This window comes from Cynocephalus volans, chromosome 1, assembly GCF_027409185.1.
Source record: "Cynocephalus volans isolate mCynVol1 chromosome 1, mCynVol1.pri, whole genome shotgun sequence".
Classification (NCBI taxonomy): Eukaryota; Metazoa; Chordata; class Mammalia; order Dermoptera; family Cynocephalidae; genus Cynocephalus; species Cynocephalus volans.
Window position 1 is genome coordinate 9,756,082 of NC_084460.1, and position 12,625 is coordinate 9,768,706.

Genomic DNA, 12,625 nt, shown 5'->3' on the forward strand with positions numbered 1-12,625 from the left:
ATAGTCACCTGGACCAGAGTGAAGTGTGTGTGTGTGAGAGAGAGAAGGGGTGTGTGGGGGGGGTGGTGCATAGACCCGCCAGGATTTTAAAATGTTAGAAAAAGAACATATTGTGCATGTTCATGTTGACATTTCTGCCCACATCTCATCTCCCTGTCTGAACTGTTGGGGTCAGTGGCCCTGTACAATGTCTCATTATGAACACCTAGCCCAATGCCTTGATTCTGATAAGAGCTCACCTTAGGTTGTATCTACCCAGAAGCAGACCCCCAGAAAAAGACCTGAATGAAATCAGTTTACTTGGAAGGCAATCCCAGGGATCACCAGGAGGGGAGTGGGGAAGCAAGACAGAAAAGAAAAGAAAACCAGAAAAGAGTGCTTTATCTGCAAGTCACCATTGTAGGCAGCTGAAGAGCAATCCCACTGAGGAGCTCTGGGGGACAGTATGGAATATGCCTCAGTTATCCAAACTGAGAAGCAAGGAAGCCTGAGTGCTTATTCACCAACTCCTAGCCATTACTGGTTAAAGGCTGCTCCTGAAAGCATTAGCTCCCTGGCATTTCCAGCCCACACTCCAGAGAAAGCACTTAGGAACTAGGTTGCTGGTGTTTGCAATCACAGGCTGTTGATATGCACAGGAATGGCAGAGGGGATATGGGCAGGGCACCAACAGTGTCTGCTCCAAAACTCATAAATATTTATTGAATGAATGGACAAATGAATGAATGAGTGTAGGGCCTGTTGAGCTCCTTTAAACACAAATTTAGGGTTTAAAAGTTTCAAGACAGAATGAAGATCCTTCCATTCCACAGTAAGCACATGTATCATGTACTTTTGCAAAATCTAGAGCAGAGGAACTATGTGATATCCTAGACAATTTAAATTCTGTAATAGTGTTACTCAGAACCAAAGTAATGTTGTTGTATACTTAAAGAAAAATCTCTATAGATTGTAGTAACTGTCAAAAGAAAAATTAAACTTACACAAAGAAAATAGGTGGTAAATGAGAACCCAAGTTACCAATTATTGTGATTGCTAGAGGTAGTGAAAAATAACTTGGGTAAAAATATTTGCTTTGTTGTATGAGTGATGTTGGAAGTGACCTTAGAGATGGGGGCTTTTATAAAAAAGACAATGATTGACCCAGTGGCTGGCTGTGAGTCCCCAAAGAAAACAAGAAAAAACCAAAATAATAGGTAATGTTTCTCTGCCACTTTTCCATTTCTAAAGTGCTTTGCAAATGATGCTTACTATAACCATGAGAAGGAAGTATTATATTGTTATCCTTAGTTTGCAGGTGAGGAGCTGAGATTCAGAAAAGTGAAGTAGCTTGCCCAAGGCTTCACTCTTATAAATGAAAAGGTTAAATATACCTTGAAGACTCCAAAAACAGTATCTTTACGGGATACATCTCTCTGCCTCCCCTTTGGAAATGCCAGTGGAGAAATGAGCAGGTATAACAGACCCTACATGAGTTAACAAAACCACTCTCTTTCCCACTGTCCTTCTAGGACTCCACACATCTTCCCTCAGCCACTCCTTGGATAGTAGCAAGCACTTGGTAAGCTGCCAAAAATGTTTGATTTGAACCAAAGACACTGTCCAGTTGTGCTTTCCAGCCATGATGTCCTAGGAATTCTGGAACCACACCCCTCTATCTCAAATGGGAAGTACCAGTCAGGAGAAACACTTCATGGCCAAGAGGTCAGCTTGGCATGACTAGATGCCTCGCACTGGACATCTTGGGACAAAATCCTAGGGCCACTGGACTGGAAGACACAATGAGCCTTCATCTTTCTATCCCTGAGCAGAAAGCATCCTCAACTAGACTAGCTGGTTAGACATCTTGGCTCTTCTATAAGATTACCAGAGATGAAGAGCTCAGGACTTTGACCTGTGGTCTAGAACTTCTTCCCCCACTCCTGGTTTACTTTACTCATTCTTTCAATAAATATTTACGGAGCACTGCTGCTTGCTACAGTCTACATTAGCTTCTAAGAATTCAACAAGGAACAATAAAAATAGGATGCCTGCCCTAGTGACATTACAGTCTAGAGGAGATGTGGGGAGGAGCACAGGCAATCAACCACTTGATAGATTAACGCTCAGCTTCAAGTACTCCAAAGTAAATTCACAGAGTGAGGTTGGTATACAGGAACTGTGAAGGACCTAGCTGACTTTTTTCCCTCTTTCTCTTTCCAATCCATCCTGCTCACCTTTAGCAAAATTAACCTTCCAAAACTACTACTTCTATATTGTCTTGCCTCCCCCGTAAGAGGCTAAAATTGTTCCCACCACGTCAAGTTCCCATTTCTCTGCCTAACTTTGTGGACTCCCATTTACTGGTGCCTGCCTCCATTTGCCAAGCTCCACCTCTTCCCGTCTATACCCACCCTGTGCCTCTGTCCAAATCACACTTTCCCCAACCTTGCCCTCTCATCTTTCAAGTGCTGCCTTTGGCCATTCATTCTGTAACTGGTGCTGTGTTTGTCAGGCACCCTTTCATTGGCAGGGATGCAAAGTTGGATCAAACTTGCTTATTCATTGCCCTTGAAGAGCCCACAGAACCGTCTCCTCCACAAAACCTCTAAATATATTTTCCCTCCACCGCTGGCTCTCATTGGAGGCTGCCCCAACACAGCTGGGCACTATAGTTCACTGATAGATTCTGTGTACAGGAATCATGACTCTTCAGCAACAATAAAATCTTATAAAAGGCCTGAGTTGTACTTTTTTCCTTCTGAATTCCCTGTTATTTTGGTTCTACAATGAGGAGCTTTTAGCTTCAGGAAGTCCTCTCTTATGTCTATCTTAAATCACTCCTACCTCACTGTGTACTTAATTCTTAAAGTCTTATTCTTCACAGCTTTAGGTCAAAGCCAAGGCACTCTGCTCAAAGCTAGGTCTCTGCCGAGTGTTCATGAAGTACGTGTCAGTTGATTAGTAAGTGCCTGGTACTTAAAAATCATTATTCGCTTTTCTTCTCCAGGTTCTTCCCTCCAGACTGAAAAACTGCAGCTTCTTAAACCTTTCTTCCCCAACCACTTAATCATCATGTGGCTCTTCTCAAACTCTGATAATCAGGGTTTTTTTTCTTTATTTTTTAATCATTAGTGAGAGTTTTGAAGAAGGTCCTTAAACCAGAAGCAAAAAACAAAAGTATAATAAAATTCAAAAAGGGCCCACTAGGACTATTGAGTTCAGCTCTCTGCCTTTGGTTGGCAGGCCCTTCAACCAGCTAATAGATCAGGCAGACTGTCCCAGCTCAGCACAACAATGGTCCCAGCCTCTGATCTGAATGTGCACTGCAAAAAAATTAGATTTGGAAGAATGAGAACTTAGTCCCATTGACACTCTTCTCCAGACTGGTGAGGGTCACTGTGGTCAGAAAACTTCAGGCCTGGGCAGAATGTAGTTAGCAGGTTTAATTTAGGCAACTTTCATTGTTCCTTCCAGTGTCATTTCCTTGTGAATCCACAGATTCTCGTGGAGTTCTATGTGCCATCTGTGGGGTGTGTGTGTGTGTATGACAGAGAAATGAACTCAGAAAGACTAATTTACACTAAAGCTTTACTGACTTACCATGTAATGCCTCTAACAGCAGGGGAGAGTGAAGGTGGACACTGAGGCTGGAGGATCTGGCCTCAAAACCATCTGTCCCAGGAAGACGTTAAGATTTATGTTAAACACCCATGTGATTTTTGCATTCTTCTCCAAAATATGTCCACATAGGCAGGTTTTCTCAAAATGCAAATAGTTTTATCGTTATTTTTAGCACATAAGATCAATATATATGAATATATACTGCAGATAATACAGGAGAAGTTATCAAGAAAAATGTAAAAAATCACTTGAAGTCCCATCTCCTGATGTGACATTTTAAATTTTTTCCCTTCTACACTATTGTCTGTCTATAAAGATACATTGCTTATTTTAATGTAAAATGATTTTAAATTACTTACCACTGTGTAAAAAGATTCTGGCTATTTATCTGGTGGCATCCGGTCCAGGCACTGGGACATTGGCTCAAACTGGTCTCTAGTTTGAAGGTGGGACTCAGGTGTGACTCCTCCAGGAACCGCGGACATTTCAGAAGAAGAGGGAAGAGACAGGGCAGAAGAACTCTATGGAAATGTACTGGTGGGCACTTTAGGGGGGAGGAGGCTGCATTCCTGCCTCTGCTCTAGCCTCCCAGGGGCAGCGGGCAGCCACCGGTGTGGGCAACACACTTTGCAGTGTGCTGGTATTTCCCTGAATGACCCACCTGCAAACCTAGATTAATCTTCCTTGCAGGAAGGCTTCGCCCTCTTCAGCAGAGCGCTAAACACGCCAATTCCTAAAGAAGTGTTTTCTTTCTTTCAGGCACAAAAATTAATGAGCTCTGTCTTTGGCATGGTTTAGAAAATTCCACTGTGGTGTTGGCAGGGTTCACACCAGCATTAGAACTTTGAAAACACCCCATACTGAAAGCTAAGAGGAGTGAAGGTAAGGCAGATTGGTCTGATTTCCTTACTCACAGTGGGAAAAGGGGGAAAAGGAGAGAAGAACAAAGCCTCTGGCTGGGAGAGGTGTGTCCAGTCCGAGGAGACACTTTCCCAGCCGGTCTCAGAACGCATCCGTCTTTGCAGGCAGCACAATGCCCTCGTTATTGCCCGAGTTCCCACGACACCGTGGCTGACTTGGAGCCCTACTGGCCATGGCAAACGTTCAGATCTGTGGCTGATGGGCACGACTTGGGCAGATTCCTTCAGCTATTGGGGTGGGAACAAGCAGCATTTGCCTTACAGTCTCTCCTTTTTGCAAAACAGTTGGCGGGCCAAACTGAAGGCATACCATGTGTGGCCTAATTGTCAATAAGTATCTGTTCATTCATTCTGTAAATGATTTGTGAGCACCTACCGTGCTCCAGGGGCTGGAGATACAGCAGTGAACAAAACAGACATAAACCGTCTGTACAAGGAGACTTGGCATGGGAGGTGGACAGTCAGCACTAAACAAACAAGATAATTTCAAGTACTGGTGAAACAGCATGATCGGGTAGAAACAGTAGGGAGGACCCTATTTTAGGATGCTTAGGTAAAGCCTTGAGTGACATTGGAGCTGAAATCTGAATCACCCAAAGGAACCAGCTGCAGAAAGAGGCAGGAATAGAAGTCTTCGGGCAGAGGGAACAGCACGTACAAAGACCCTGAGGCAGGAACATGTTTGGCAGTTTCAGGGAACCGAGTGAAAGCTGATGAGAAAGTAGTGGTCATGAGCAAGGGGTAAAGAGGCCAGAAAGAAGAACAGGGGATGATTTATTACAGGAAACATCACATCTAACTTTGTAGAGTGCTTATAGTTTGCGGAGGGCTTTGAATATACACTATCTCAATTATCCCAGTAACCCTATTATCATAAATAAGGAAACTGAGGCTCACGAGATAACTAACTCAAGGTCACAAAACTAGGAAGTGGTGGGACAGGGACAATAACGAGGAACTCTGTTTGCACAACTCCAGAGGACACCATCCACACAGCAGGGGAGCCATTGTATTACTGTTTAGAGTTTTTGCAGTGAACAGCCTGTGCCACTGTACATAGGGGCCCTGAGCCAGGTCGAATCTATTTTCTCCAAATTTCTGTGCTTTTTCTATGCTAGGGGCTGTTGGAAATAAAAGAATAAAGATATTATCTCAGCCATTGGTGAGCACATTATGGATGACTTAGTAAAGGACCTGAGATTTGAGCCTGGCTTGAAGACTTAGATTGGGGGAAATAAAGGGGGGAAAATCCACAGGGCTTCATTACACAAATATGCATGAAAAACCTAGTATGAGTAGACCATCAGAAGCACTTGCCTCCAGCAACTTGTAACTAAAAAAAGAATATTTATCATTCTATTACATAAAAAACAGAACCATATAGATAAAATTTTGGTAAATTTAAGAAGAGAAAAAGAATTATCCATAAGCTCATCCGTGAAACACAATAACTTTTTTGCATTTTGGTGTATTTCCTTCCAGTTTTTTCCCTCTAGGCAAGCAATGTGTGTGTGTACATGTATCATATGTACACAGACACCACAAACACATACGCATATATGTATATATTCACCTTTGTTGAGGTATAATTTACAGGCCTTAAAATTTACACATTTTAAGTGTACAGGTCAATGAGTTTTGACAAGTGTATACACCTGAGTAACTACCATGATAAATATCTAAAATACTTTCTTTACCCCATAAAGTTTCCTGTGCCCTTTAACCCATCCCCAAGAGTGGAATTGCTAGGTCATAGGGTAGGTCAGTATATTTAACTTTATAGGAAACTACTGGACAGTTTTCCAAAGTGGTTAGAATATTTCACATTGCATGAGAGTTCCACTTGTTCCACATACTTGCCAGCCAGTATTGTTGCTCTTTTAATATTAGCCATTCTGGTGAGCATATAGTGGTTTTAGTTTGCATTTCCCTGATGTATTAGTCTATTCCTGCTGCTTATAAAAAATACTTGGAATTGGGTAATTTATAAGAAAATAAAATTTATTGCTTACAGGTTCTGAGGCTGAGAAGTCCAAAGTCCATCTGGTGGTGGTGACAGTGATCCAGGGGTCTCACATTGCAAGATGGTGGAAGCAGAGAGAGAGACAGACTCCCCTCTTCTTTTTAAAGCCCTCAGAACCACACCCCTGACCTCCATTTTTAATCCATTCACCACTGCATGGCCCTGTAAGCTAATCACCTCTTCAAGGCCCCACCTTACAATTACCATAGTAGGATTTCCCACCCTCTTTACAGTCACAGAGGGGACTAAGTTTCTAATACATAAAACTTGGGGGACAAAATTCAAGCTTCAGGGAATTTGGGGGGGACCGAGTTCAATCCACTACACCTGATCACTGATGATGTTGGGCATTTTTTTCACAGGCAAGTGTTTTCATAGTTGTGATTCTTTGTAGTCTCTGCTTTTTAAATTTACACTTAATATCAGCATTCTTCCATGTTACCCCATAGTCTTTGTATTAGTCCATTTTTGTTGCTTATAACAAAATATCTGAATCTGGGTGATTTATAGAGAAAATGAAATTTATAGCTTACAATTTCAGAGGCTGGGAAGTCCAAAGTCCAGGGAGCACATCTGGTGAGTGTCTTCTTTGGTGGTGGCTTTATAGCAATGCAGAGGTCTCACATGGCAGAAAATGGTGGAGCAGAGAGTTAGAGAGCCTCTCATGTGCTCTCCTTTTAAAACCCTCAGAACTATACCCCTGACCACCATTATTAATCCATTCACTACAGCAGGGTACTCAGAATCTAATCACCTCTTCAAGGCCCAACCTTTCAATCATCACAATAGGATTTCCCACCCTCTCAACACTGTCACAGTGTGGGCCAAGTTTCCAACACTTGAAACTCTGGGGGACACAATTTAAGCTTCAATGATCTTGGGGGGGACATTCAATCCAGTATTTATAACTGTTAAATTAAAGACTCTGAATATTCCAATAAGAGAATTCTCTACAATTTATTTAATCATTTTTCTGTCTGACATTTAAATTATTTCCAATTTACCACAATTCTAAATAACACTGGCATTAAAATCGTAGTGCATATATTTTCCCCCATATTTTAGATTATCCCCCCCATATTTTATTTTATTTTCTGTAAGTTAATCACAGAAATGAAATTAGGTGAAAGGCCTTGAGAGTATAAAATATGAGATGGACATTGAGACTGTTAGTCTTCCAAAGCACAAGCTAAGCTCCCTTTTTCAGCTCTTAGCTCTATCCTGAGGTCTCTGAATTGGGCCCCTTTCATTAATGTGATCCTTTTGTCTAGAGGCAGAGCTAATAGCTGTTTGTAGCCAATTATAGACAGTCCCCGACTTACGATGGTTTGACAACGATTTTTTAACTTTATGATGGTGCAAAAGTGATGGGCATTTGGCAGAAACCATACGTCAAATTTTGAATTTTGATCTTTTCCCAGGCTAGCGATGTGCGGTGCAATACTCTGTTGTGATGCTGGGCAGTGGTAGCAAGCTGCAGCTGTTGCCAGATGATTCTGCCCAACTGTAGGCCAATGTGAGTGTTCTGAGCATGTTTAAGGCAGGCTAGGCTAAGCTCTGATGTTCAGGAGGTTAGGTGTTTTAAATGCATTTTTGGCTTATGATATTTTCAATTTACAATGGATTCATCAGGAGGGACATAACCCCATCATAAGTCGAGGAGCATCTGTCATCTGTATTTTTTGAGCCCTGGGTAATGCTGAAAAGGTCAATACTGTTATTGACACAATGCTCTGGGACAACAGGCTTCATTCTCTCTCCAGCTAAGTTGAAATGTGGGGAAAGAACTCTGGGGTGGCTGGCCCCTGAAGAATGGTCGGTCTGTGAAGGTGAACAGTCAAGCAGCGATTGGATCCATTCAGAGGCAATTCCAGAATTTCTGTATGTGAAGTGTCTGATTGGAGGGGGCTGGGAACTGGAAGAGATTTTCTTGCCATGAGCAGTATTTTCATCCAGATTGTACGTTTGTTTGGGGGGACTCTGGGAGGCTAATGATGATGGGAAGGAGCATAAGGGAAGAGTTGGGGTGGCAACTAGGGCCCAGTGCACAGGCAGTGGAAGAGCTGGATGAATCCTGCCACCATGCAGGGGTGAGGCTGGGCATAGCCATGGCATTAGGCCAGGCACCTAGAAAAGCACATTAATCCCACCAGGCTAGCAGAAACCCTTATCAACCCCTCTCTGCAAGCATCTGCCACTCCCTAAATGCATGAACAAGAAGAGCCACTGTGCAAGATTTGCCTCCATTGTCTTATTTCAGGAGGAATGGTCCAGGGAAGTGGAAAGCAGGAGGAATTTATGTAGCAAATCAGTCCCCTGCAGGTAGCACATTCAGGCCTCCTGCGTGGAAGAAAAGGCCATTGGGCCAGGTGGCCAGGCCTCCCCGTGAGCATATCAGCATTTCCTCAAGGCATTCTGGATGACACTCCAAAGGGCAAACAGCTGAACGCCTCCATCTGCCCTGAGTCCTGACACTCACCAGCAATTCCCAGAAATTCCCAAATGTACCCAGCCGGTTTATGTCTTTCCCTCTCTACACTTGAACTTATCAAGGACAAACACAATTCCTTATTAATGATATCTTAGTTTGGATTCCCCCAGGAGCAGACCCTGAGACAAGGATTTGAGGGGAAGTAGTTTATTTGGGGGTTGATCCCAGGAAACACAGGTAGAGGGGTGGGGACGGGAGACGGGGAGGGGGGCAGCAGTGTGAGGTGCGTTGTTAAGCCAGTTACCTCTGCATGCCCCCAAGGCTCAGTCCTGTGGGGACCTCTGTGAGTTGGTGCAGAGCATGCCTCCAAGTTGTCCCTCCCGAGCAGGGAGGGAGCTGGGGTACTTATACACCAACTGCTACTAGTTATTGTTTGAGGATGTTCCTGGGAGGCTTTAATTCCTGGCACATGCAGCTACCCTGCTTGTAGGCAGGGTAGGCTCCAGCAGCTGGAGAGAGCCCCCAAGCAAAGAGATGCAGGCGTTGGTGGCTGGAAGTCAGGCTACCTTTGTACACTGAAGTGGTAAGCCTGAGAGACTCCGACAGGGCACTGGCAATGTCATCTGTGCCACCCCAACACCAGGCTCAGTCTTGGAACAGATCCTCAATAAAGCATGTTGGTTGGACCCAGAGGGCTCAGCTAGTTTTGTCCCCACAGCTACAGCTCCTTTTTATTCTCCAGCAACCCCTGAATACTGCCATCATCTGGCAGCATTATTGTAGTATCAAACCCAGGAGACTAGCACCCCTTACATGTTCTCAAAGTGTAGTCCCTGGACCAGTAGCAACATCACCGGGAAATCTATTAGAAATGGGAATTCTTAGGTCCTACCCCAGACCTACTGAATCAGAAACTCTGGAGGTTGGGCCCAGGAATCTGTAACAAGCCCCCCAGGTGATTCTAATGCACCCTAAAATTTTAGAGACCAACTGTTTTAGACTCTAAAATTTAAGGCAACCCAACAGTTTCCATAGTGAAACCATTTGCTCTTTGGTTAGAATGCTCCTCCCCCCAACCCTAAACCGCAGAGGAAAAAGGGAATGAAACTTCTAGAAACAGTTTATACTTTGCACCCTTTTGTGAGTTTTTCTTTTTTTATTTTTATGCCAACAATGAAAAGTAGCCCAGGCACATATAGAAGATAACCTAAAAGTTATCTATGTTGAATCTAACTGGGTGGGGGGTGGATTTTGGTTCCTGTTTGTTTTCCTGAGCTAATATTTAAATTAGTTTGAGGCCACGCCACGTAGGCAGTAGGGGAAAAGTCAGGGGTATACCAGTAGAAGAAAAAGCTGCCCTGGAATTTTAAATCGATCATAGAAAATGTGCAAAGAGTTGGTGGGTACCCATGTAAGTCACTTTGTGTGGGAAAACTGTTTAAAAGATGGGTTTGGGTTCATCAAGTTAACCCAGGCCAGGCGGGCTAGGAACGGTAGTGGGTGGTTTCATCAGTCGTCTCCCAGACTGATGTTTTCTTGATCGTAGACACCCCTCACTGCTTGAGCAGTGCCGGCCAAGAATAGCACCTAGATGTGTCCATTTCTCCTGGAGGATAGTCACTCCTGCCCCACCCTGTCCTCTGACTCCAGCAGTCACAGCAGTGGGGCCACCCAGTTGTGTGACATCATAATGTGGTCCATTCAGGATCTTAGGACTGATTTGCCCCATGGGGCCAGGACATAAGCTTAATCTACTAGGGCTGGCCTGCAGTCACAGACCCACAGCAACTGAGATACCACCTGCAGCCACTGACTTATTGGGTGCCTCTGGTGAGTATTCAGAACTTCCCAAGCATTATGGAAGGAGACACAGCTAATAGCTGGCTGGCTTAGCACTTTGGGGTCTCATACTCACAACAGGGTTGGATGGGCCAAACTGGTGGCTGAGAGTGTGCCAGGACAAATCCCAAATGCTAGCTAGGAAAGCTGACTCACCAATGCATATATCCCTCCCTCCAAACCTCTTCCTGCTGGGTAGCCACCTGCAGGAGGTAGCACTCTAACCACCTCTAAGGCTCAGTGCGCCACCTGTGCCAGCTCCCAGGGCAGAAGTCACTTGCATTCTTGATATACACTCAGGGGCAGAGAGGACAAGCTCTCAGATGGCAAATCCACTAGAGCACCATCCCTAGCCCTAATAGAGGTCAGAGGCAGCCGTTGGCCACACGACACACCTCGCAGCAGTGTGAGCAGAGGTAGCTTCACAGTGCCTAAGGCACCTCCCCACCAAAACGTGCACGACTGCCCTGCCTTTTGTAGACTGTCGTCTTGCTTTGGTTGCTTTTAAATACAGCTCCACAATACCCTCTGGGGTATCAAATCCTCTTTGGAACAGTAGGAGAGCTTTGGGATGGTGATGGGAAGTGGGTAGATGGATTAGAACACCGAAAAGTTGGTAAATTGAAGGTGGTAGGGGTGGGGGCAGGGACCACAGCCATCGAGCTGGGAGTTTGCTGGCTCTTCCCGCCAGGCCCCCAGCAGTTGCTGAGGTGCTTTGAGGCCCAGGGGCTTCTAAAACAGACAATGGGGATGGGCTCGGGGGCCACGAGAGGTAGATAGAGCCAGCCTCCCCCATCTGTCTATCCATGGGCTCCCTGCATCCAGATGAGCAATTGGCCATTGCAGCAGCATACCCCGTCACCCGCAGGAGTGGTTTTTCTGGGCACCCCATGATTTTGAGCAGGCTCCTGGCTTGACCTGACTGTGTAAAGCAGGAAGGGAGGGAAGGGACCGGAGAAATCTTTTCCCTTTGGCTGTGCCATCTCCCCTCCATCTTGTGTGCAATGGACTGAAGCTGACCTCTACTCACACACAAGAGTCCAGGACTCCAGGGGCTCACAGGGCACGCTGAGAACATTTGAGCTCCATCTTAGGCCCTGCTGAAGGAAAAGAACAGTATAGGGCCAGAGCTAAAGGGGCTTGAGGTCCTCAGCTGGTGGCAGCCTCATTCACAGAGCAGGGAGCCAACACCGCACTGCCGCGTGCCAGACCCACCACCTGCGTCACTGCTCTCAGTTCCACCACCGCTCCGCAAAGTTGTTTTCTCGCACTTATTTTACATATATGGAAACCAAGAGCTGTGTTCTGTGCTGAACACTGCGTTCAAAGAGGGACATTGACCTGGAAAGTATATACACTCCGTATCAACCATCCCCTACATTAGAGCACTCTGAAAATAGAATGGGCTGCTTTGCAAGGCAGCGAGAGTGTGCAGGCAAGTGCGGGGCCTCCTGCCAGCAGGGCTGGGACAGGACTCTTTCCATCAGTCAGAAGCTGGACCAAAACGTCTTTAAAGGCCATTTCCAAATCCAGATTGTAGGATTCTGGGTCTCAATGCCTTGCTAATTCTCCATGTTTGAACAGTGATGGGTCAGGCCTTCCAGGGCTGCTGCAGACTTTGTTAGGCAGAGAGAGCTGGAAGGAACTGTGGAGATCAGCTGGGTCACCCGGCTGGGCCCCAGCAGGAAACAGGAGCCCAGGCTGTTAAGAGAGCAGTTCCAGGCCACAGGGCCAATTCGCAGAGTCAATATGAAGGAAAAAAGGACCTAGCTTGAGTGCTAATCAAATATCCCTATGCCCACCTCTCTA